The 24837-nt window shown below is 44.3% G+C and overlaps 1 protein-coding gene across 11 annotated transcripts in view; it reads left to right on the forward strand.

The window, feature by feature from the left end:
• The window catches only part of TRERF1 (transcriptional regulating factor 1), a 207661-nt gene that overhangs the window by 73034 nt on the left and 109790 nt on the right, over nt 1–24837 (forward strand). For all 11 annotated transcript variants that reach the window (XM_060110163.1, XM_060110165.1, XM_060110162.1 and 8 more), the window contains exon 3: nt 12280–12362. The gene's annotated coding sequence lies outside the window, so the exon portion shown is untranslated. The remainder of the gene's footprint in view (nt 1–12279; nt 12363–24837) is intronic.

Genomic DNA, 24837 nt, shown 5'->3' on the forward strand with positions numbered 1-24837 from the left:
GGAAATGGGGAACAATGAAATCAGAGAGGGAGGTGCTGAGGAAATTATAAGCCTCAGGAATGACATGATAAGAGACAAGAAAAGAGCATTTGTGATACGAAGGGCTGGAGATGGGGGCACCTCAGAGCCTTACGTCATGAGCTCAGGGCATCTCAGGAGCCACCGGTGGAGGAGCTGCTTCAGTGGAGTATCCTTTCCTGAAAGATCTCTTGGATTTCAGGCTTCCATCCTTAGCTGGAAGGACCTGCACGCACAAATACTTATCGTGTCTACTGTGTGCCAGGCACTCATCTAGATTCTGCCACTTGGTTGGTGGATTTGGAGGAGCATAGGGCTTTTGAATATGCCCTGCCTGGGCTGGGAGAGTTGCTTTTCCCTGAGCCTCTTGGGTTTTCCCCAGATTCCTAGGGATGTTAAAGTCCCAAATGATCGCTCATAGGAAAAACACATTGGTGCTTCTGTCTTAAACACTGCCATTCATATCCTGCCTCTGAGAGGAGGAAGGGAGTGAGAGTAAGACAGGGCTGCCCTTTCCACCCTGTGCATCAGGTGGATGGATGCGGCCTTGGCTCTGTCCGTTAGGGTCCCAGCATGAGATGGCTGGCACGTGCAAAGGGTTTACTGGGGACACTTTAGTGAGGGGGAGGTATTTAGAGAAGGGTGGTCAGGGTTAGGGAAACCAAAGGGAGGCACCGCCGGGGTTGGCAACAGCGGGAAGCTGTTCCCTCCCCTTGGTCAGGAGGGCGGAGCTCCAGAGTTGGGGAGGTGGGGCCCCTGACAATAGCCATGATGCTGAAGGGACACAACTGCCACCAAACTGTGGTGAAACAGAAGGAAGAGGGGAATAAATGCTTTCCCTTTGCCCTCTCCAGCTGGAAGCTTAGGGAGCCCAGTTGCTGCAGTAGGTGGTCCAATAAGGGCAGAGAACTGTGTGTGCCTGTGTGTGTGTGTGTGTGTGTGTGTGGTTGAGAATACCCACCACCCCCTGGCTGCCTGGGCATTCCAGTGCCCTGCTGGCTCTTGCATTTCTTAGGTTAAAGAAGAAAGTATGCTGTCTGCATCAGCAGGATGGGCACTGGGTAGTTTTGACTGTAGCAAGAGTAACAGATAACATTCATTGACGGCAGGCACCCAGCATCCTAAGCATTTTCCGTGCATCCTCTAGTTTAGTCTTCACAATAGCCCCAGCAGGTAGGTACCGGTATTATCCTCATCTTCATCCTGGTACTTAGAGAGTTAGTAAGTTGCCCCGTCGCAGTCGCACAGCTAACAAGAGGCACAGGTGGGCTCAGAGTGATTCTGTCTGACTCCTGAATGCATACGTGTACCCCCCACTGCCTCTGGTTCTCCTTCCTCCGCAGCGGGGCCCTACCCACCCCGTGGTCAGTGCCACGCGTGTGCTGGTCCCACTGCCTGGGATGGTCTTCCCACTTCCTCTGCACTTGACCCAATTGAATCCATTTTCGAGACCCAACTCAGATCTCACTTCCTCCGTGAGCCCTTCTCCAGCCATTTCAGCCCCCATGCCTCCCCGTCACAGACAGTGGCAGGGGACTGCCCACCGTGCCCTCAGGATGTGTTATCGGCTGTTCTGAGTGTGTACATCTCCTCAGTCTCCACGGAGACTCCAACTTTCTTCCATACAGGTCTTAGGTCCTGAGTTTTCTTGGAGCTCTTCCCTCACTCCAAAGTTTTAATTGAAGAGACTTCAGTAATTATTCCAGTGTTCAGGGAACCAACAGCGATGGTACCTATGGACCAACAACATAGGGGAGATGCCATTACCACACCAGAGCCTGAGGGGACTTCTTCAGAGGGAGCTGGCGCGGAGCCCAGGGAGGGCTGTAGCCCTGGGAGAGGGGCCACATGATAGGAGATGATGGATTGGAGGATTGGTTTTCTACTTGGTTAGTAAATGCCCACTGAGAGCCAATAGGGAGGGTTTTTTAGAAGGAAAGAGAATAAGCTAGAGATGAGGTCACAGGAGCATATGGTCTCTTTGAGTGTCTGCAAGAGAGATGATGGGCATGTAGCCCTGCCTGAAACAGCACGGTGCTTTCACAGAGCTATATATCTCTCCTGGTCAGATGCACGCACCATCAGCCGGGTGGCTGAGCCCAATGGAGGTGGATGTGTGAGGAGCCAGAATTGTCGCAGGCGGGCTTCCCTGGTGGCGCAGTGGTCAAGAATCCGCCTGCCAGAGGGTGGGAGGGAGGGAGATGCAAGAGGGAAGAGATATGGGGACATATGTATATGTATAACTGATTCACTTTGTTATAAAGCAGAAACTAGCACACCATTGTAAAGCAATTATCCTCCAATAAAGATGTTAAAAAAAAAAAAAAAGAGAATCCGCCTGCCAATGCAGGGGACACGGGTTCGAGCCCGGGTCCGGGAAGATCCCACATGCTGCGGAGCAACTAAGCCCCACGAGCAACAACTACCAAGCCCGTGCGCCACAACTACTGAAGCCCTCGCGCCTAGAGCCTGTGGTCCACAACAAGAGAAGCCACCGCAATGAGAAGCCCACGCACTGCAACGAAGAGTAGCCCCTGCTCTCCGCAGCTAGAGAAAGCCTGCACACAGCAACGAAGGCCCAACACAGCCAAAATAAATAAATAAAATAAATAAATTTAAAAAAAAAAGAATTGTCGCAGGCTTCCTTCTTACAGGACAGGAGGTGATGCTAGTCCAATGGCCTCCTGGAGGATTTCCCCAAAGGCCTCACGCAGGCCACAGAGGCATCGGAGTGGAGCACGGCCAGTCTGTGTCTCGGCAGTTTTGAAGTCTCACAGTTCTTTTGAAATGTCTCTGGAGGGTCCCGGAAGTTTGGATAATTGGCAAACGTCCTTCACCTTTGGGGCTGACATCAAGGACAGGGCTATGCACCGTGTCCCCGCCCCCCTCAAGCATCACCCAAGGCCACTTGGTGTTGCACAGGGAGGCCCTCAGCCTCTCTCAGTGTGGTGTTGCTTAATCTCATTTCTTTTTTCTCTATCCCTATTTTTCCACCCACTCCTATTGGCCTCGACCCAACTAGACACTGGAAGGGCTTTCAATTGTGAATTGTGGGGAAGCAGTTGGAAGGATGAGTAGCAGATGAGAGGCTGAGAGCCCTTCGCTTTTGGGCCTCTCTGTGCTGGCCCTTGTAAATTTTGCTAAGTGTCTTTGGTTTTTTCTTTCTGCTAAGCCTTGGATGTGCTAGGAGATGCTCCAGACATCCCAAATGCCTTTTCCTCCCCCGAACTCATCACACACCCTACGAGCTCCGGGCCTTTGAGCTTGTGGTTCTTGCTGCCTGGAAGATGCTCTCACCCCTCTGCTTTGCCTTGTTAGGCTTGGGGAGCAGTGGGGACTGTGGAGAATTCCACAGTTTACGCTCCATTGCAAGAGTTTCTGGGCTCCTGATCTTCAAGTTGTGGGTTTGAATGTTACTTGGAGTAGGCGTGGCTGCTTGCCTTGGCAGAGACTCAGGAAGGAAACAAGTAGGGGTGGGTGACACAGCCTGGGTAGAAACTTAGAGGCAGGGGGGACCCGAGGAGACACTCAGGAGAGGACAACTGCTCCATGTGGCTCAAACTCAGGGAGCAGGAGGAGGTGAAGCTGACGAGGCCAGATGGGTCCCATAAGGGACTTGGCCGCTGTGCTAGGGCATCTTTTCTACATCTATTCTTGGGAACTGCCAGGGCCTGGGTGTGGCTAGGGTCAGTTGTAGTGGTAGATTCGACCCTTAGGCAGGCTGCAGAAGCCTGACTGGGGAGAAATCTTGCGTTTTACAAAAAGGGAGATGTTTCTACACACCAGACTGGGTCCTGCTCTGGTGCCTTGGCTTCCTGATACTGTGTACGTTTCAGAGAGCAGATAATGCTTTGGTTCAGGTTTTAAAACTTTCATTATTCCTTTATTACATAAATAAAACATAATAAAGATAAGCAAAGAGGAAAGAGAAGTGAAATTAACCTCACCCGTAATCCCACCACCTAGGTATTATTTACATTGAAAACTTGGGTATGGAGACTTCCCCAACAATTTTCTGTATTTTACAAAGTGGAAACAAACCGTAGGTGTATTTTGTAACCTGCTTTGTTTTATTATGTATGTGTATGTATGTGTGATTTTTTTTGGATTTATTTATTTTTGGCTGAGCTGGGTCTTGGTTGCTGCGCGCAGGCTTTCTGTCTAGTTCTGGCGAGCGGGGGCCGCTCTTCGTTGCGGTGCGCGGGCCTCTCGTTGCGGTGGCTTCTCTTGTTGCGGAGCACAGGCTCCAGGCACACGGGCTTCAGTAGTTGCGGTGTGTGGGCTCAGTAGTTGTGGCACACGGGCTTAGTTGCTCTGTGGCATGTGGCATCTTCCCAGACCAGGGATCAAACCTGTGTCCCCTGCATTGGCAGGCGGATTCTTAACCACTGTGCCACCAGGGACATCCCTGTATGTGTTATTTTTGTCCCATTTAAAAAATATATGCTTGCCCAAAACTCAGACTGAAGGGTATAAAGACAACCCCTCCTTCCCACCTCCCCACTCCATCCCCTAATTCTGCTCCTCAGAGGTAGCCCTCTTTAAAAGTTTCCAGTAAATCTTGGAAGGCATTATGCTCAGTGAAGTAAGTCAGACAAAGACAAATACTGTATGATATCACTTATATGTGGAATCTAAAAAAATATAACAAGCTAGTGAATATAACAAAAAGGAAGCAGATGTACAGATAACAACAAACTAGTGGTTACCAGTGAGAAGAAGGAAGGTGGGATGGGCAAGATAGGGGTAGGGGAGTAAGAGGTACAAACTACTAGGTATAAAATAAGCTGCAAGGATATATTGTACAACACAGGGGATATAGCCAATATTTTATAATAACTATAAATGGAGTATAACCTTTAAAAATTGTGAATCACTATATTGCACACCTGCAACTTATATAATATTGTACAGCAACTATACTCCAATTTAAAAAAAGTTTCCTGTACATCCTTGATTAGGGAGAAATTTGGAAGGGATCATGTGTGTGGAAGAACAAATTGTAAATATTGGATGCTGTGACTTGTACAAATATTAGGTGTCATGTGTTGTTCAGGAGGAAGGCCAAAGGTGGGTATGGAGGGACTAGGAAGTAGTCTGTGGTCAGGGAAGGCACTTTCAGAAATCCGTATTGTGGAGGTTCAGGAAACGGGGAGATGGAGAATTTTGGAGGCCTGGGTTTTGTTTGGATTTGTCCTGTGGATGTTGGTGAGGGGCAGGGTGAGTAGAGGTGAGTGAGACTGTGGGCAGGGGCCAGATATGGTCCAATCTTACCTCCTAGGTGGGGTTGGGGTGGAGAGGGTGGCCGGTGTGTGCATGAGCATGAGACTTGACAGGAAGCAGTGACAGTAATTGATAGATATTTATAAAAATACCCTTGCTTGACACAACAAAAAGTCAGCAACTCTGTATTGGTCCTCCAAGTTAAAAAAAAAAAAAAAAAAGGGCTTCCCTGGTGGCGCAGTGGTTGAGAGTCTGCCTGCCGATGCAGGGGACACGGGTTTGTGCCCCGGTCCGGGAAGACCCCACATGCCGCGGAGCAGCTGGGCCCGTGAGCTGTGGCCGCTGAGCCTGCGCATCCGGAGCCTGTGCTCTGCAACGGGAGAGGCCACAACAGTGAGAGGCCCGTGTACCGCAAAAAAAAAAAAAAAGGTTTTAACAATTCAGTGAATATTGAAAATCTGAAAGAGACTACTGATCTGGACGGGGAGTTGTAAATGTCACATTTGGTTCTGGTTTTGTGTCTGGCTGTGTGGTCTTGGGCTGCACCTTAATTTCTTTAGACCTCCCCGTTTTCTTATCTGCAGTAGATCAGTGGTCCTCAACCCTGGATGCACATTAAAATCACCAGGAAACTTATAAAAAAGAAAGAAAGAAACCAATGTCAGAACCCCACTACAGTCCAAATGTATCCAAATCTCTGGGGGTGGAGCCTGGGAATTTTTTAATGCAGCCAACGTTGAGAACCCCTGGATTAGGATCATCCTAATTGCACATTTGAGCCCTAAACTGTTATGATTCTATGTATTATATCATACAGTTTTGTTCCTTTCAAATACCATGCACAATATGTTGTAAACTGCTTACATATGAAGAAATTTTACTTTTTACAAAAAACAAACAAACAAAAAAAAACTCCCCATAATTCTCATTAGGCCAATGGTATAATGTCAATGTCCTTTGTCCAGTAAGTCAGAATCATAAATGTAGTAAAACATGAAATAATTAATTTTTGACCCAGGACTTGCAAGTGTGGACTTTAATTTCTCATTCCCACATTTTAAAAAAGGTACTGACTACAGGCCTGAGGCCACCTGCATTCTTAAGGAAGACCCTGAAAAGTTCAGAGAGAAGACGTTACTGGAAATGTTTTTTTTGTTAGAAGAACTGGGTATACTGTAAAGTTCCAAATTAGGCGGTCCAGTTTAGGGAGTCTTTATCGGATCTAAATTCTACATGGAGTAGGAGGTGTTTAAAGAGACTCAGTGCTGTTTTATCTTCACCATTGAAGTTTTGGGTTTTGTCTCTTCCTAAATGAGTCATTTTTTTAAAAAGGAACCTAACTTGGGGAGGTGGGGAAACCACTGCCGGAGGTGCCGAGGAGGGGCGGGCACTGAGGCTGATAATCAGGGGACTGAGTTTACAGTTGGGCGGTTCACCTGGGAGGGGTGGAAGCAGGGACCCGCCTGCGGAGGGTGGATCAGGACCAGTGGGACACAGTCTGGTGGGGGGTAGGGTAGTAGAAATGGCATTGATATTGTTTATTAATTTACCAAGTATTTTCTGGAGCACACCCACCAAACATACAGCCTGGTATCAAGGCTCAGTCCACACATGCTAGGAGATTAACAACAAAGGGGAACAAAGGGGAAGGAACCTTCTAGTTTTCACTCCAGTTGGGGACACAAATCATGGAGGTTAGGCGTGTCTGTATTTTCCTGCCATTACAAGTAAGTGAACTGAGGTTATGGTTCCCCATACCTGTGTGAACAGTACAAATGAAAATGTTAGTCCCAGGCAGGATTTCAGAGGAGAAAACATGGCAGCCTGGAGACCCCATTGTGGAGCGCCAGGGGGCCTTGTGAAACATACACTGGGATCAACAAGACATTGGTCGAGAGCCCTGTGGGATCTCCGCACATCACTGCCTTTTTCTGTGCTAAGTTCTCCCAGCTGAAAAATGATCTCACACACCTGACATCCCCAGGCCCCTGAGAGCTGTTCAAAATGTCCGCTGCCCTTGATGCCTGGGGAGGGAGGGGAGGGACAGAGAGTGGGGAGGTGTTGACAGGCTCCATGTGGAAGCCAGAAAACCAGGGCAGCCACATGGGATTGGCCCACGTGCTTGGGGTGAGGAGAGGAGCACAGGGCAGGTGCTCCCGACACCCGGAGGAGCTGTATGTGTTTGGAATGTCGGCCAAGCACACTCCTTTTATTCCACGCTGCCTCCCACCCCCAGGAGTGCTCATTTTCATCTTTTCTGAGTGGTGTCAACCTCCTGCAGTCATGCCTGCATGTTTTCTAAGTTTGTCACAAACTTCCTGTTTGGGTCTGGTCTGAGGCTTGAAGCTTTGAATGTTTTGAAACCCTGGCATTTACAGAGGTCCAGTGCTTCTCTCTTTGAGGCCGTGGGGTGGCCCTTTTGTCCTCCTCCCTTTAGCTGACTTTGGCCATCCTTCTTTGCAGACCTTCCCCCTGGGAAATGCTCTGTAGCTTCTGCACTTGCTCCTCTTAGGGAGGGTTGAGAGTTGTGAGATCTGAAGGAGGGAGGGGAGCCACACTTACTGGGCCCCTTACATAATGCCAGGCACTGCGCTGGATGTTTTCCTACATGTCTTGTTTTATTTAGGCCTCGCATTAGCTCACGCAGAGCCAGGCTCAGAGAGGGGAAGTGACCAGCCTAAGTTTGGACAGCCACTGGGTGATGAGGTCAGGATATGATCCCAGGCTTGACTCCAGAGCTCTTGGTATTTCCACTGTGTCACGAGGACCACACTGTGCCTTTGGTTCCACTGGTTAGGGGAGATCTTGATTTCTTATTGGGCATCTGGTGGGCAGCATCACCTTCCCCTCCATAGATTCCTCCCAGACCCTTGTTATTCAGGTGCTGCCCATTCTATCTGAATGGGGTGTGATTGGATGACCCTTGAGTGCCTTGTTGACTTTCACCATTCTCAACCATCCTCCTTCTGTGACCCCAAGAATCCCAGAATTGTATGGTCCCTGGCTGACAGTCAAAGTAGGTTAGAGCCAACTCCCAGTTTTCCAGATATGGAGTATCCTTTCTCTTCCTTCTGCCATTCTGCTAATCACCATGAACTCCACTCAGCCAGATTTGGACTGCTCACATTTTAAGCTCTTCTTTTGAAGAGGGAGGAAGATAGGATATCTCTGTGTGTGAAAGCATGTACCTAAGGAGGGATCCCAAGACCTTGAGTATGTAGGAGCAGGAAGGAAGGGAGAGCTACATCCAGCCACCCTCCCTCTTATTACAGTGGCTGGTACAGGGTGTCAGACTCTAGGTGCTCCTGCAAAGGGAGAATAGTTACACTTCCAAAACTTCAAGAAGGCCCTGTGTCCCTTCCAGTTACCATCCCAGTTCTTTTGTATTTTCTGAAAAACTTCTAGAAGTATATCATCTGTGTTTCATCAGAATTGTTTTGTAGATCAAGTAACATTTACCATTGTAGACTCTGTGTTGAGCAGTGGGCAATTCCAAGCATTCAACGCATATATTAATTACCTTCAAGAAATTGTGTGCCATCTACACGGAAACTTAGCAAATGGAACACTTGCCAAGAGAAGCTAAGTGCAGTGAACTCAGAAGAGCAGGGATTGCTCAGCAAGCTGGGGCGTGAGCAGGGCGCTCAGAGGGGTGGAGCTATGGGGATGGGGTGGGGAGGAATGTCCTGGCATTGGGCCTTGAGGGGTGCATGGAAAGGGGAGGAGCATCCTGGATGGGGTGCAGTGGAGTGTGCGTGTGGGAAGCAAGATTGAAGAAGGAGCCCTTCCAATTGCATGGGACGGGAATAGGTAAAAACAATGCTGTGAACTATTATAAACACACTCCACATGTTCAACAAGGAGAGGAGATGGTAAAAGAGGAGAGAAGTAGAAGATTCCAATGGAACTTTTAGAACTGAAAGATACAACATCCGAAATAAAAAACACACTGCTTGAGATTAAAGCAGATGAGACACCAGCTTGAAGACATAGCAACAGAAACTATCCAAAAAGAAGCACAGAGATATTTAAAATAAAAACATAGCATTGACAACTTGTGGGACAATATTAAGTGGTCTAACGTATGTGTGATTGAAGTCCCAGTGAGAGAGGAAGGGGAGAGGGGAAAATATTTGAACAAATAATGGACAAAATTTTTCATAATTCCATGAAGACTATAAATCAGTGGTTGGAAAACTGTGACTTACAGGCCAACTATGGCCTGGTGCCTATTTTTGTAAATAAAATTTTATTGGAACAGGAAAACAAAACAGTGTTGTAAGAAGCTTCATTCGGATGTGTGCCCTGTAACAGGGGAATGCTGGGAGGTGAGTTAGAAGACATTGATCACATTGAATTTTAGGAATGAAACGTTGAGGCCTTGGACCAGGGTGGTGGCATGAATGTGGACAAGAGGAAAGAGATGGAAGATTTCAAACCCCAGCTCTGCCACTTGCTACCTGTGTGACCTTGAGCAGGTGACTTCATCAAAATTCAGTTTTATCAACTGTAAACAGACACTCAGAACACCTCACAGGACTGGTGTGTGAGGGTTTTAACTTGGGTCGCACCCAGCACACCAGTGTAATAGGCCGGATTTGTGACTGACTGGGAGGAATTAGGGCAGTGGAGAGTGAGGACTCAGAGGGGCTCAAAGGGCTGAATCTGGGGGCCTGGGTGAGTGATGCAGCCCTGACAGAAAGGGGTGGAGCTGTTTGGGGTCGCGGAATTCTTCAGTTGGAGGAAGACCCTTCTCCTAAATCCATGCTGCCAAGGGCCTGTCCCAGAAACCCATAGCCATGTGGACTGTGTGTGTCTGAGCCCACGGCCTCTTGTTTCAGCTGAGCCCTCAGTGATGCTGGCCAGCGTCTGGCTCTCTCTCCTGTGAGGGTTGGCACTTCACAAGGCGAGGAGGTACGTGGGGCACAGAATTCGAGGAGGTACTCGGTTTCAGGGCTGACCATGCAGGATGTTCCCCACGGTCCCCACTCCATCCAGCCCTCCTCCCTGTCTTCCCTTCGTCACTCAGGAGACCTCCTGCCTTCACTGATTACTGACAAGGTCCCCTGGCTCAGCAGCGAGCTCACTCAGGTTCTCGCCTCCCCGCCTCGTGCAGTTATCCCCATCTGGGCTCATCCCAGCTTGGTTTCCTTCCACTCAGAGGAGGACACACCCCTCCTCCTCTTCCTGGTGAGAGGGAACCTTCCTCCTGCACCCGGGTGCCCGTGCAGCTTCTGGGACCTCACCTGCTCCAGTCATTCTGCTGTAGTCTTTCCTCAAACCTTCACCCCCTCTTTTTCTCATTCCCTTTTCTCCTTCCCTCACGAGACGCCTAGAAAGAATCTGCCCTCGGGTTTTGCTCCTTCGCTGAGGCAGCCCGCTCAGGTTGGCTTCTGCCTGTGGGAGGTGTGACTGGCGCAGGGGAGGGACCTGGTGGGTTTGCTGCGAGGGGCTCCTGCTTCCACACGAGCTGTCCCCTCTCAGGTCACCTGTGGCCTCCATATTACCACACCCAACGGACACTTCGGTCCTTATCTTTCTGGACCCTTTGCTACTTTTGACACCGTGGACAACTTCCTCCTTCTTGCAACTCTCTTTTCTCTGGGCTTCTTTCAGTCCGCAAATAAATCTCTCAGCCACTATTACTTAAGCACCTACTATGTGCTGGGCTCTGGGGCATACCATAATTCCATGTCCCTGCTTTCAGGGAGTTTCTAGTCTAGTGTGAGGAAAGAGGGATAAAAATATAAACAAATGTCAGGTGGTGATGAGCACTACAAAGAAAAATACAACAGGGAAGGAGGGTGGAAAGACTGCTGGGGTTGTCAGGAGGGTCTCACTGAGAAGGTGACATTATCACAGAAACCTGAAGGAAGTGAAGGAAGCCTAGTGGAACAGTGTTCCAGGCAGAGGGAAGAGCATGTGCAAAGGCCCTGAGGCAGGAGCCTACTTGGGATGCTTGAGGAAGCCATTGTGGCTGTAGGAAATTGAAGAAGGGCAGAGTAGGAGAATAGGTCAGAGAGGAGGCTGGGGCAGGTCATGGAGCCGGGTAGGACATTTCAGGGACTTTGTCTTTTACTCTGAGAGACGTAAGATGCTATAGGAATGTTTTGAGCAGATGAGTGATTTTTAGGCTGGTGTGGGGAGCGTGGTGTATTGGTCTTCTAGGGCTGCCATAACGAAGTACCACAGACTGGGTGGCTTAAACAATAAAAATTTACCATCTCACAGTTCTGGAGGCCAAAAGTTCAAGACCAAGGTGTCTGCAGGGTCATGCTCCCTCCGAAGGCGCTAGGGAAGGATCTGTTCCAGAGCTCTCTCTTAGCTTCTGGTAGTTTCTTGGCTTGGGGCAGCATGAGTCCAGTCTTCACATGGTGCTCTCCCTGTGTAGGTGTCTGTGTCCAAATTTCCCCTTTTTATAAGGACACCAGTCATATTGGATTAGGGACCCACCCTACTCAATGTATGATGTGTGAGCTCATCGTAAGAGTTTGTTACATCGGCTTCAATCCTATTTCCAAATAAGTTCATATTCTGAGGTCCTGGGGTTAGGACTTCAGCATAGGAACTGCGGGGAGACACAGTTTGACCCATAACACAGTTCAACCTGCATGATACATGGATTATAGACAGGCAAGGATGGAAGTTAGGGGGACCAGCTAGGAGGTTATTGCAGTATTCTAATGAGAGAAGCTGCTTGGACCAAAGTGGTAGCAGTGGAGGTGGATACATTTTGCAGATAAAGCTGGCATCATTTGCTGATGGATTGGACGTGGGGTGTGAAGGAAACAGGGGAGTCACAATGACTCCTGGTTTGGGGCCTGAGTGACTAGAAGACTGGAATTGAGTGTCTTTCTCTCCTAAGTCCTCTCCACCCTCAGGGACCTTTCAGGGCCCTCCTCCCGGGCAGGTCCATCCACTGCTGGGTTCTTCAGGGCTCCATCCTTGGCTGCCTCTCTAGTCCCTCCCTGATTGATATGATCTGTCCCCATGTTGAAGCCAGATATCCTGAATGTGCTTTCTGGGTCACCCCTACAGGCCCTGGCTCCGGAGGATGCTGAAAGAGGAAGACACGGAAGCAGGACGACCCTGAGAGATTAAGCTTCTTAATCGTGAAACAGGTAGCTTCTCCGACATTCTGGGTGTTTGAATGCTTTATGTTGAAGGGGTCATAAAATCGTTTCTTTGATCCATGTGGTGTGGAAAGTGCCCCACAGAGGGGAGGTTGGCTGCTCTGCGCCTGGACATCCATAGGTGTCCGGGAAATGGTCAGCGCTTATGGTTTCACGTATTGGAATTCAGCGTCACTTGGCATGGGGCTGAGGGCATCGTGTCTCGTCTCTCTTGACTTTGCAGAGTTGTTGCAGATAGTGAAGGATCCAAAAGATGTTCATGGATGGTAGCTTCTAGAAGTGGGAATTAAACACCTCTGGAGAATTGGTACAGAAGGCCACTCTGAGAAACTCCACAGAGCCTGTCAGAGGCAGATTCCTGGACCAAGGAGACTTTGAACTGGCCCTGGGGCATTTCTAGTGTTTTTGTCAGCTCTGGCCCTGTGTTCTCTCTCCAGGCTCAGTTTGTCTCTCTAGAAAATGGGCACATAGCTATGATTCCTCTGCCAGATCTCACACACAAGCTGTGTGGAGGGTCAATAGGTTTGTGTATAAACAGAATTTTTTTTTTTCAGTTTTAAACCCTGTTCTCGCAAGAGATGACTATTTCCCACAAATTCTTAGTGACGGTGGGGAAGGAGGGTGGTGGTGTCTAATTTGACTCTTTCGGTGTGTGCAGGTTTTTTTCTTGGCAAGTTCCACACTTTTCCTGTTTCTTCTGTGAGACTCACAGTTGATTGCTTCTGTTTCTTTTTTATTGTGCCTGATTTTGATTTAATTTTTAAGCCACTGTGTCTTGGGGTTCCAGTAGGAAACAGATGGTTCACTCAAATGGAGTAGTTCAAGAGTCTCTACTGAAGGAACTGCTTATAGTAGCATCAGCAGGGTTAAGAGAAACCAGCACGGGATGTTGAAGCATCCCAGGGTTAGCAATGTCAGGAAGCTGTTCCCATACCTGGGCCTAAAAAGAAGAGGGAGGGATTGGTTATCAGAACTGGAAAGAGAAGCTGTACAGAAAGGCTGTCTCTGGTAGGAGGCAGTCAACCTACAGCAACATGGCCGGGGAAGAGCCAAGAAAATGGATATCCTCATTGAACTCCCTGTCAGTTCTCCCGTCTCCTGATGGTGCCTCCCATTAAGCGTACTCAGCCAGAAGCCAGGAGGCAGGGACCATATTGAAGCTGTGCAGAGATCAGAACCTCTAGGGGTGCAAGCTGAGTGGAGACAGATCGGGGATGGGTATCAGGGCACAAATGGAAAATATCTGACCGACCAAGAGATGCAGATCGCTTGGAATATATTAAAAGGGATGTTTCTACTTTAGGACCCAAAGAGGGTTTTTCGTTTGTTTGAGTGTGAAACTTTGCAATATTGGGTCAGCTACATAGAACCATTGGCTGTGAGGGCTGGAAGGAGCACCAGAAACCCTCTAATCAAACTTCATCCTTCTTATAGTTGAAAAGACCCAAGGAGATCAAGTGACTTGCCCAAGGCCACTCATTAATTCATGAAAGCGTTTCTTGAAAGCCCATTATATTTTCTCAAGAAAAACAACACAAAACCACTTGAAACAGGACCAAGCAAAATCTGAGCAAGTGCTAGGAAAAAGCTGTGGATGAGTGCTTATTTCCAATTTATCAGTTTGGATTACTTGGGGGTTGTGAATATCATAAAACTGAACTCAAAGGGGCTCCCACAGCACAGGGAATTAATTAAGTGGCTTGTACTAGCAAAAAGCAGGGATGGGACGGACTACAGGGTGCATGTGAGACAACAGGAGTCCAGTTTCTTCCCATCTCTCTGCCGCTCTTCCATGGTATCAGTCCATCCTCAGGCTGGCCTCTCTCTTGGCGGCAGAATGGCCACAGAAGTTCCTGGGCTTATTGTTGCACGTCCCTCTGGCCAGAAAGAAAGAAGCATCCCTTGCCCTAACTCTTGAAAAGACTGAGAAAGTGTCTTTCCCAGAAGCCCCTCCCCAGCAAACCAACCCTGCATTTCATTGGCTTGAACTGAGTCACGTGTTCCTTCCATAGCCAGTCACATTGGCCAGGTGAATGCCTTCTGTTGATTGGCAGGGATGGGAGATTTTCCTGATTAGCCTATCCCTACACTGGGGAGTGTAGCTTTCCTCAAAGCACCAGGGTCGGGGAAGCAGAGCTGTGGGTACTGTTGAGGGAGGAGGGAAATGGACATGGGGAGAGTGACAGTGGACATCCACTGTACTGTGTCATCTATAGAGGCCTTACTAATTTGGACTAATTGTTGGGGTAACAGTGAGAGAAAACTCACTCTTAACTAGTGCAAGTCTGAATTTTAAAGTGGTTTAACATAGTATAGTTTCAGACAGAACCTTCCCAAACAGTTCCTGTTGGAAGGCTTGCAATTAGCATCTGCTCTTCAGTATGTCTTAAGATGTAGGACCTTCTGGGAGGTTAACTATGCCTTCTACAATGCTGTTTTATTTCTAATATACTTATTCAACCTTTCTATAGCCAGAGTAAACGCTGAACTCAAATTCTGGGTTATTGAAGATTAAATTACAGTAATGAAGTTCCTCATTTATAACCTCATCTATAAAATGGGAATAGGAGTAATACCTGCTTTATAGGTCTGTTGTAAGGACTAACTGGGGTAATCCAAGTAAAGTGCCCAGTGGCCCAGTGGCTGGCCCAATAAATGTTACCTTTATTAGCTTCATATAACTCAAAATATTGTCACATTTGTATGTTTATGTGCATGTTTATTCTAGGAAATTAACTCTTCACAACAAATATAGGTCACTGGTTAGCTCAGCTAGAGACAAGGTAAATAAAGATATTAAAATATTTAGTGTTTATGGATTTTTTTTTTTTTTACTGGAATGGTTTTTTTTAAAAAATTCACTTTGGGGAAAACCTAAATAAAGAAAAATTTAAGTAGCACACAGTTTTTTTTTTTGCGGTACTCGGGCCACTCACTGTTGTGGCCTCTCCCGTTGCAGAGCACAGGCTCCGGACGCGCAGGCTCAGCGGCCATGGCTCACGGGCCCAGCTGCTCTGTGGCATGTGGGGTCTTCCTGGACCGCGGCACGAACCCGTGTCCCCTGCATCGGCAGGCGGACTCTCAACCACTGCACCACCAGGGAAGCCCAACACACAGTTTTAAATTAAAAGTAGTTATAATCCCTGGAAAATAGGGAATTTTAACTTTATGGTAACATTAACGTATTCTTGGTTGAGAAAGTCTTGTAAATAGTTGAAAGCCTGTCATGACTTATCCTAGCTGATTTTCTTGCCATTGTTCTCCGTTTGGAGGCTCTGGAGGGCCAAGTGACCCTCCTCAGCTTTGGCTTCCCAAGCCAGCCACTCAGTGGGGCTTTTCTGGGCGGATGGATTTTAGAATCACCTGGATTGGTTGAGATGCTGCAGTAGTGAGAAGCTAGCCTTGGGCATTTATTTCAGTGGGATTTTGGCTGACAAAACGCTGTGAATCGTTCTCAAAAGCCTTGGGTGCCATAAGGCTGACTTCTCAAAATCCCAGGAGGGTGAAGTGTCTTGATTTGGGGTTCCCAGATTAGTGGTGGGAAGAGCAAAGGTGGGCGCAGCACCCTGAAGCTGATTTCAAAACTGGGAGGTGATAACTTTGAGGATAAGGATTGGATAGGGTACAGCGAGGGGCCTGTGGATGGAGGATAAAGTTCCAGAGTGACCAGGAACTTACAGACCACAAATTTATAAACCATAAAATTTTTCATCCTCCCCTCCCCTGAATATTGACTAAAATTAGACTTAAATTTTCTGTAGGTTGTTTGTTGCTCCCAAGGCTGTCTGGTCACAATTGTGATAAGTAGATGAGAACTAGTGATAACTGGACAACTGACCCTGAATTCCTTGGTTCAGAGGGTGCTGTAGACAAGTGGTTCTCAAATGTAGTTTGTCTGGACCAAGAAACTACCAAAACAAAATTGGGGGGATTGGCTTAGGGCTACCAAGTTTTTATTTTGCCAGGGAAGGATGTTTTTAAAAACCTAACATCTATCACTACAGTTCTTATAAAAGAAAGGACCATCTTGATCCTAAAATAGTAGGAAGGAGACAGTCTAAGAAATAAAATCTTCACATTGAAAACATTCAGCTTTAGGAATAATTTATTGCACTCTTCTTATTTTTATGACATCACCTGTGAAAACAACATTAAGGGTGGATGCTTCCCCGCATCTATGCATAACAGGTGTTGGGGAGATGTGGAGTTAATGTGCAACTGTAGGGCGAAAAATCATATTTCTTTTGAAGCTTCTCATGAAGCCTAGGAATTCGCTGAAATCATGCCTTTACTTGCTTTAAAGGGACAGGAGAAATTCACTTACACGCAAGTCTTGGTGAACCCAATTCATTATATAAAAGAAGGAACTGTTTACCCTCAAGTCATTAACTTAGAATTGTTAGTTTAATTTCCCACCGGTAGGAAGAAAATTTTGCAGTAACTAAACAGTTCAAATGAAAAGGCATGTCAATAGTTTTTTCTTTTTCCACAATTTAACCCTAAAAATGGTAAATTTGTTGAATTTCATTTGGCTTTCAGTTGTGTGCTATGTCTCTGTGTGTGCATGGGCACACACTCACACACACACACACACACACACACACACACACACACACAAAACCTAGTTTGGTCTGAAAAGCCCCAGGGGGGAAAGGGTACTTTTGAGAAAAGCAGTGTGTCCATCAGTCAGTTGCTGGTAAGCGTTAGTACTTGTAGCAGCAGTTGCATCTTGGAACTGCCAAAAGAGTATGGCTTTTTAAGATGCCTTTTGAAGTCATTAAAAAAACCCTCCAAACCAGGGACTTCCCTGGTGGTGCAGTGGTTAAGAATCCGCCTGCCAATGCAGGAGACACGGGTTTGAGCCCTGGTTTGGGAAGATCCCATCTGCCGCAGAGCAGCTAAGCCCGTGCGCCACAACTACTGAACCTGCGCTCTAGAGCCTGCGAGCCACAACTGCTGAGCCCACGCGCCACAGCTACTGAAGCCTGTGCACCTAGAGCCCATGCTCCACAACAAGAGAAGCCACCACAATGAGAAGCCCATGCACTGCAACAAAGAGTAGCCCCTGCTCACCACAACTAGAGAAAGCCTGCACACAGCAACGAAGACCCAATGCAGCCATAAATTAATTAATTAATTTTAAAAAATCCCCCAATCATACACCGAACCACCCCTGGCATCCAAAACAGCAATAAAATGTTTCTCGTTCTGCTTCACTTCACATTCCTGCTTGGCTTTGCCACAAAGATGTTTTGCCTTCCAGCCAGGGATTAAGCTTCTGTGTGAGGCCATGACTGGTGTGAAAACAACGTCTCTGCCCTTGTTGAGGGGAGAAAAAGACTGCCTGCATATGTGAAATCCTGAACGGAATCATGGAATCCTAGTGCCAAAGAGGGTTTTGAGGTCCCTGTCTTCCTGCCAGACTATCCTAACACTCATCACCTTGACTGACAATCCTAACATTTCATCTATCTCTAACGTTTCATGGATCCCCTGTGAATGTGGACATGAACTGAAATGTGTCTTCGTCAAGAAAGAGCAGATTGTTCTGTGCACACTTACATCTGCAGTTACTGCCCTGTTCACAGCCTCATTCCTGGGCATTGTCACTGTTTGAGTGCTATTTATATTGTCACATATGTTCATACGGCACCGTCCTTGCATGTTCTAGTAGACACTCAATCGTAATTGGTTCAGACTCCGTACCATTTGTTTCTCCTAAGGGGTATCTCACTCTACAGCAGGCTACGCAGTCTGTATAGCTGCAGCTCAGCGTTCTTTTGGGCAGATATTACCACAACCCTCTCGTCTTAGCTTGGGCTGCCATAACAAAATACCATAGACTGGGTGGCTTAAATAATAGAAATTGATTTCTCACGGTTCTAGAGGCTAGGAAGTCCAAGATCAAGGTGCTGGCAAGGTAAGTTTTATACTGAGACCTCTCCTCTTGGCTTGTAGGTGTCCACCATCTTGTGTGCTCACATGACCTCTTCTTTGTGGAGAGAGGAAGCTCTGGTGTCTCTTCCTCATCTTATAAGGACACTAATCCCATCATGGGGGTTCCTCCCTTGTGACTCATTTTAACCTAATTGACTCCCAAAGGCCCCACCTCCTAATACCATCAGATTGGGGGCTAGGGCTTTAACATATGAATTTGGGGGGTGAGGACAAACATTCAGCCCATAGCGATGCTAAATCTTTTATTTATGGTCCCCTGGAAGTGCTTGCAGGGTCTTTGGTCCAGGAGCCTTGCAGTAAGCAGAGAAAGCCTTAGAGTTACGAGCTTTTATTGCTGTGGAAGAGATGCAGTGTTCTATAGCTGAAACAGATGGTTCTGTGGACTAAAAATTTGGAATACCTTTACCACAGAACTAGAGGTGACCTGGGGTAGACTGGTGATCCCCTTGTCTTTTCAGATCTTAGGCTTCTTAGTTCCATATGTCAGTGGTAAAGTTGTGGTTGCCAAATTTGCTCAGCCTCAATGAAATTTGGATGGTTTAGCATTCAGTATTCTCTGACCACCTTGTATACCTTCCTTGATGGGCCTCTAAAAAGGAGGCTCTTGGAACCAAAGCCTGGGAAAATGGGTTATTTCCTAGGTCTTCATCATCTTGGACATTTACTCCCTTTTCAGCTGGGGAAGAAAAGGCAGTAAGTTACAATAAAACTACTCCCCGTTCCATTAGAGATCAATATCTTACAGTGTCATGTATACAAGCACGGTAATGTCCACATGGACATAGGTGCCAGGTGGAATATTTTAAAATATAAAAAGGACTTTGGAATTTTTTTTTAACCTTTCAAAGAACCAGTGATTCCTGTGTTATGTAAAGTGTTCCAGGATTTAGAAGAAAGATGGAAAACTTCCAGATCCTACTTTCAAGCAAACATGACCCTGATAACAAATCTGGCAAGTCCCCAAAGGGAGGCTCTATACCAGTCTTGCTTAGGAATGTAAAAATATTAGATAAAATTCTAGTGAGTAGATTTCAACACTAGAGTATGTGAATGTTCCACCATCCCCAAGTGGGTTATACTCCTGGAATGTAGGAATGGCTTCATATACATATATTTTCATTTGATTCACATAATGAATCAAATGAAATATTTTAAATGGTTTAAGTGAAAATATGTAATAATCTCATTAATTTCAAAAGTGCATTCAATCAATTCAACTTCTAACTTCTACAAACCACTTAAAAAGGAATATATAAAATGACCATTCCTGAACCTGATAAGGAAGATTGAGTTCATACAGTCCACTGGCATTATACTTTATTGGAGCCTCATAAAGGTATCATTGCATATGACTGAGATCAAAGCAAAAAGCCAATGCAGAAAGTTATAAAAATAGTAACTTTAGAGAATAAATACTGTAAAGAAAAGAATAAAATAATCATTAACTACAGATTGCTTAGTTGTAAACCAAGAAGAGTTAAAGAGATTAAAGACCTTATTTCTAAATGGTGAGATTAAAATTCAGGATTTGGATACTTCTGGAATTAGTTCATGAGTCTAATGCCATTCCTCTCAAAGTCCCATCAAGATTTTAAAAAATTTCACCAGATGGTTTTAAGTCTGTTTGGAAAAATAAGTAGATGAGAACCTCAAGGGGAATTATGAAAATGGTTTTGGGGGGAAGGGAATTAGATCTTTTGGATATTAAAATATGTAGTCCTACCAGATATTAAAATGCATTATGAAGCCTTTGTAATTAAAACACCGTGGGGCCGGCAGAAGAGGAGGAAGTAGATAAGTGAACTAGGACAGTTCAGAAATAGACTCTTGCAGAAATAATGTAATAAATCATAAAGAAGGCATCGCAAATCAATGGGGAAAGGAAAATTATTCAATAAATAATTTTGATGTCTAGCAATTTGGAAAAAATCATTTGACTTCATCAAAATGAATTGCAGATGGATCAAACAATTAAGTGCAAAATGTAAATGCATAGGAAATCAGTAGAATTGAATATTGCTTGGAAACAAAAGAAAAACACTCAAAAAGGGAAAGAATAGTCCATCAAGTTACAGGATAATCAAAGATTTCTTCACGTAAAAAACCAGTGGGGAAACAATAGCCTGGGAAAAAAATTTGCGGTAACATGACAGAATTAATCTTTGTTATGTGAAATGCTCAACAAATTAAAAAGAAAGGTACTAAAACCTTGGTAGAGCACTTGAATAACTAAATATAACACTGAACAAATATATGGAAAATGTTCAATTTTGTAATAAGAGATATGTAGATTAAAACAGCAGTAAAGTACTATTCTAACATATTGGCAAAAGAACCCGTTTTTAATGATAATCCCCAATTCTGATGTCATTACAATATTATGAAACAGTTTTACAGTGTATTAAAGAATCATGTTATTCATTCATACATTTGATCCAGTAATACCACTTCTGTGGACCATCTTCCCACATCCCTCCACGAAGGAAATAATACAAAATATTTAATATGCTGTTTAGACAGTGATGCTTCCCTGATGCATTATTTACAAAGCAAACTCACACACACACACACACACACACACATACACACACCATTAACGTCCAACAGTTGGGTAACTATAAAATTAAATAGTTCTTCTCTCAGCATAATACTCTACTATAATGAATAATTATTTTGAAGATACATAGCATTGTGACAAGATATTTACAGTATAATTTTATGTGCAGAAATTGCAGTACACACTGTGGCATAGTCTTACTGTGGAATGTAGCTATATTAGCTGTGCTGTTAGAATGAATGAACCATAGCAGCTGTGACAACATAGAAGGCTCTCAGGAACATAACGTTAAGTAAAAAAGCAAGATGTAGAATAGCTGCAGTGTGATTCCAATTACATAAGGTTCAGATGCATGCAAAACCAATGATACAGTTTTTAGACATCCACGTGCATGTGGCAATACCTATAAGACCAAGTGAGCATAGACAAAGAATCAGGATAGTGACGGGAGGTGAGGCTAGGAAGAGGGAGAAGCCATAGAGTCTGTGTAGGGGATTAGTAAAGTTCTCTTCCTCAAGCTGGGCTATGGACACACTATATTTATTATTGCTATTTTTTATACCCTTAACATAAGCTACAAATATTTAAAATGTATTTAATGTTAATGAAAGGGATATTAAAACCAGTATTCACGGATTACAATTTGGTACAAAATATTATCCCTAATAAAGACGGTACAGAGTGTATAGGTAACAATGACTCTGTTAGAGGGGTGAAATTAGGAGTGGTTTCTTCTTTCATTTTCTCTCATTTCCAAATTTTCAATTATGTACTTACATTACATTATTTTTAAAAAGAAAGAAAGGAAAATTGAAGACAATTGCAATTATAGGATGATGTAAGCTTCCACTGGAGGGTGTGCCATTGCTCAGAGGATGGTGGACTTCAGCACTGAGGCAGAAGGGGAGATGGATTTAAACTGTAAAAGCAGTGTGTTTGGAAAATAAATCAGACCATCAATAGTCACTGAGCATCCTTCCTGTGAAAAAGCATTGGTTTAGCCTGCCTTCCAAAAAATCTTTTGGATGCTGCATTTTAATGAATTGCTAAAATGGATGAATTAGAAAGACTGGTGTTTCTTTGAGTTCCTTTAAAAATATTTTTAAGCTTTATTGTTTTGTCTGCTTATAAAAATAATACAGTTGATTTGAAATAGTCTTATTAAAAATATAATAGAACCTGAAGTTGATTAGACACTAAAACTAAATCTCAGTTGAAATGAAATACAGGGAATAGAGAAGCCTGGTAAAGGACACCATGGGGATGCAATCAGGTAGTTCTTGGGCCTATGACCCATATGTTTCTCAGTAAATCAAATGGCCTGGAAAAGGATGGCGGGGCATTATATAATAAACTTTAAAAGAGACAAAAGACACCAACCAGGTGCAAATGTAAATCTTGTTTGGATCCTGATTTAAATAAACCAACTGTAAAAAGGCATTTATGAGATAATTGGGGAAATTGGGACACTGACTGGATATTTGATATTAAGAAATTACTAATTTTTAGGTGTGATTTGTTATTATGGGTATGTTTTAAAGATACATGCTAAAGCATTTATTTGCAAATGAAATATCAGATATTTACTCTAAAATAATACAGTGGAGAGTTTGAGTATGTTAACTATAAAAAGTCCTTATGTCTCATGTATATATGACATATCCAGGATTTACATTAAAATAATCCAGGGGTAGGAGGCATAGAGTGGTATGGATGAAATAAAGTCAGCCATGTGTGATAATAGGAGCTGGGCAATGGGTAATATATTCTTGCTACTTTTGTATATGTTTATTATTATTTTTCATAATAAAACATAGAAGTTGGGCTTCCCTGGTGGCACAGTGGTTGAGAGTCCGCCTGCCGATGCAGGGGACACGGGTTCGTGCCCCGGTCTGGGAGGATCCCGCATGCCGCGGAGCGGCTGGGCCCGTGAGCCATGGCCGCTGAGCCTGCGCGTCCGGAGCCTGTGCTCCGCAACGGGAGAGGCCACAACAGTGAGAGGCCCGCGTACCACAAAAAAAAAAAAAAAACGTAGAAGTAAAATTTATATATTTTCCTGGTTGAAAACATATAAAATATAGAAAAGTATAAAGAAGGAAATGAAAGTCACCCATAGTCCCACCCCTTGGAGAGAACATTTTGATAAAAATCCTTCTATACTTTTCCTTATGCACTTACAACGTAAGTTCTTATACATATATACTTTTAAGCAATTAAGAAATTATACTATCTGTATTGTTTTGTATCCTGCTTTTTTATATTGTGGGCACTGTTGTACTTTAGTACATTTAGATATTCATCATAATTTAAAATTATGTCTGTCTATTATTCTAATATGTGAATATACACACACATGCCATGATTTATTTATCTAACAGGTACTTCACAGATGGGTATCTAAGTTGTTTCGTCTTTTTTCCCCGTTGAAGCACTTCTGCATACTTGTTTACTTCTTTTGACAAATATGTAGAAGGTCAAAGGCTTTTTTAAAGGCTTTTTTTTCCTATCATGCCAAACTATTTGTTGAAAATATGATACCATTTTGAACTCCCTCCATTTCATCATAATTTCAGCCACATTAATGCTATATTCACAATATTTTAAATGTTTGCCAATCTGATAGAAGGATAAAGATTATCTTAATTTGCATTTATTTGGTTATTAGTGAGCTTGAAAGTCTTTTTATAAGTGTGCGTTAGTATTTTTTATTTTGTGACTAGGTGTTTATATCTTTCCCCCAGTTATTGTATGTATCCCTCACTTGTTTCATAAGTGCTCTTTACATATTAAAGGTTACTAATAGTTCATATATTGTATAAATTGCAGTATTTCCTAGTTTGTTTTCATTTAACTTTGGATCATTTTTGAACAATCATTTGTCTGGAATTGTTTTAGTAGATTTTTAAATGTTATACATCTAGATTTTTTTCTTTGAGTCTTTATAATTTTCTACATTTTAATTTTTGTAACCTTATTCAGTACTTTATTGAGAGTTTTCATTATATAGCATTGCCCTCTAAAGTCTGCTTTTTTATTTTAATATCTTTTTTTGGGGGGGCCACACCTCACGGCATGCAGATCTTAGTTCCCCGACCAGGGATAGAACCCTTGCCCCCTGCAGTGGAAACATGGAGTCTTAACTGCTGGACTGTCCGGGAAGTCCCTATTTTTTAATATCTTTATTGGTTATAAAATAAGACATGTTTGTGGTAGAAAGAATACACTTTTGAAAATAATTTACCTTATACTTTGTCGTACAGTGCATCAGATTAAATTTAGTAGTTTACCTTTCAGTAATTTTTCTATATGTGTGTATTAGTTAGAGTAACACTTGCTGAAGAAACAATTAAAACTCCAAATTATAACTTCACACAGTAGAGGTTTATTTTTTACTCTGTCCAACATAGTACAGATTGGTGGTCAGCCCTCCAGTGAGTGATTCAGAGGCCCAGGCTCATTCCATCTTATGGCACTTTCATTCCCTAGGGCTTTGGGGTCCTCTGCATCTAGTTGGCAGATGGAGGAAGAAAGCACGGAGAAGGCACATCACTTTCTAACCACCTTAGCCTGGAGGTGCTGCACATCACTTCTGCCTGTATTCCATTGGTGGGAATAGTCACATGGTGCCATGGGAATACAAGGGATGCTGGGAAATGAAGTCCCTGGCTGGGCAGCCACTTTCCAGTGAAAACTCTACACTCTGAAAAGGAGTGTGAATATTTGTTGGATATTTAGCTGAATCTGCCACCATTTATTGCACTTATAGTGCAATAAATTTGCATTTATAATGCATATAAGTATATATTATACATATATAAATACATATTGCATTTATAATGCATACAAAACGTGTGATATATATTTTCTTTACAAAATGGAATTATCCTATTAAGGGTGTTGAATTTTAGCATCATTTTGTGAGCGTTTCCCTGTGTCTTAGTTTTCAAA

This window comes from Mesoplodon densirostris, chromosome 10 (genome assembly GCF_025265405.1).
Source record: "Mesoplodon densirostris isolate mMesDen1 chromosome 10, mMesDen1 primary haplotype, whole genome shotgun sequence".
NCBI lineage: Eukaryota > Metazoa > Chordata > Mammalia > Artiodactyla > Ziphiidae > Mesoplodon > Mesoplodon densirostris.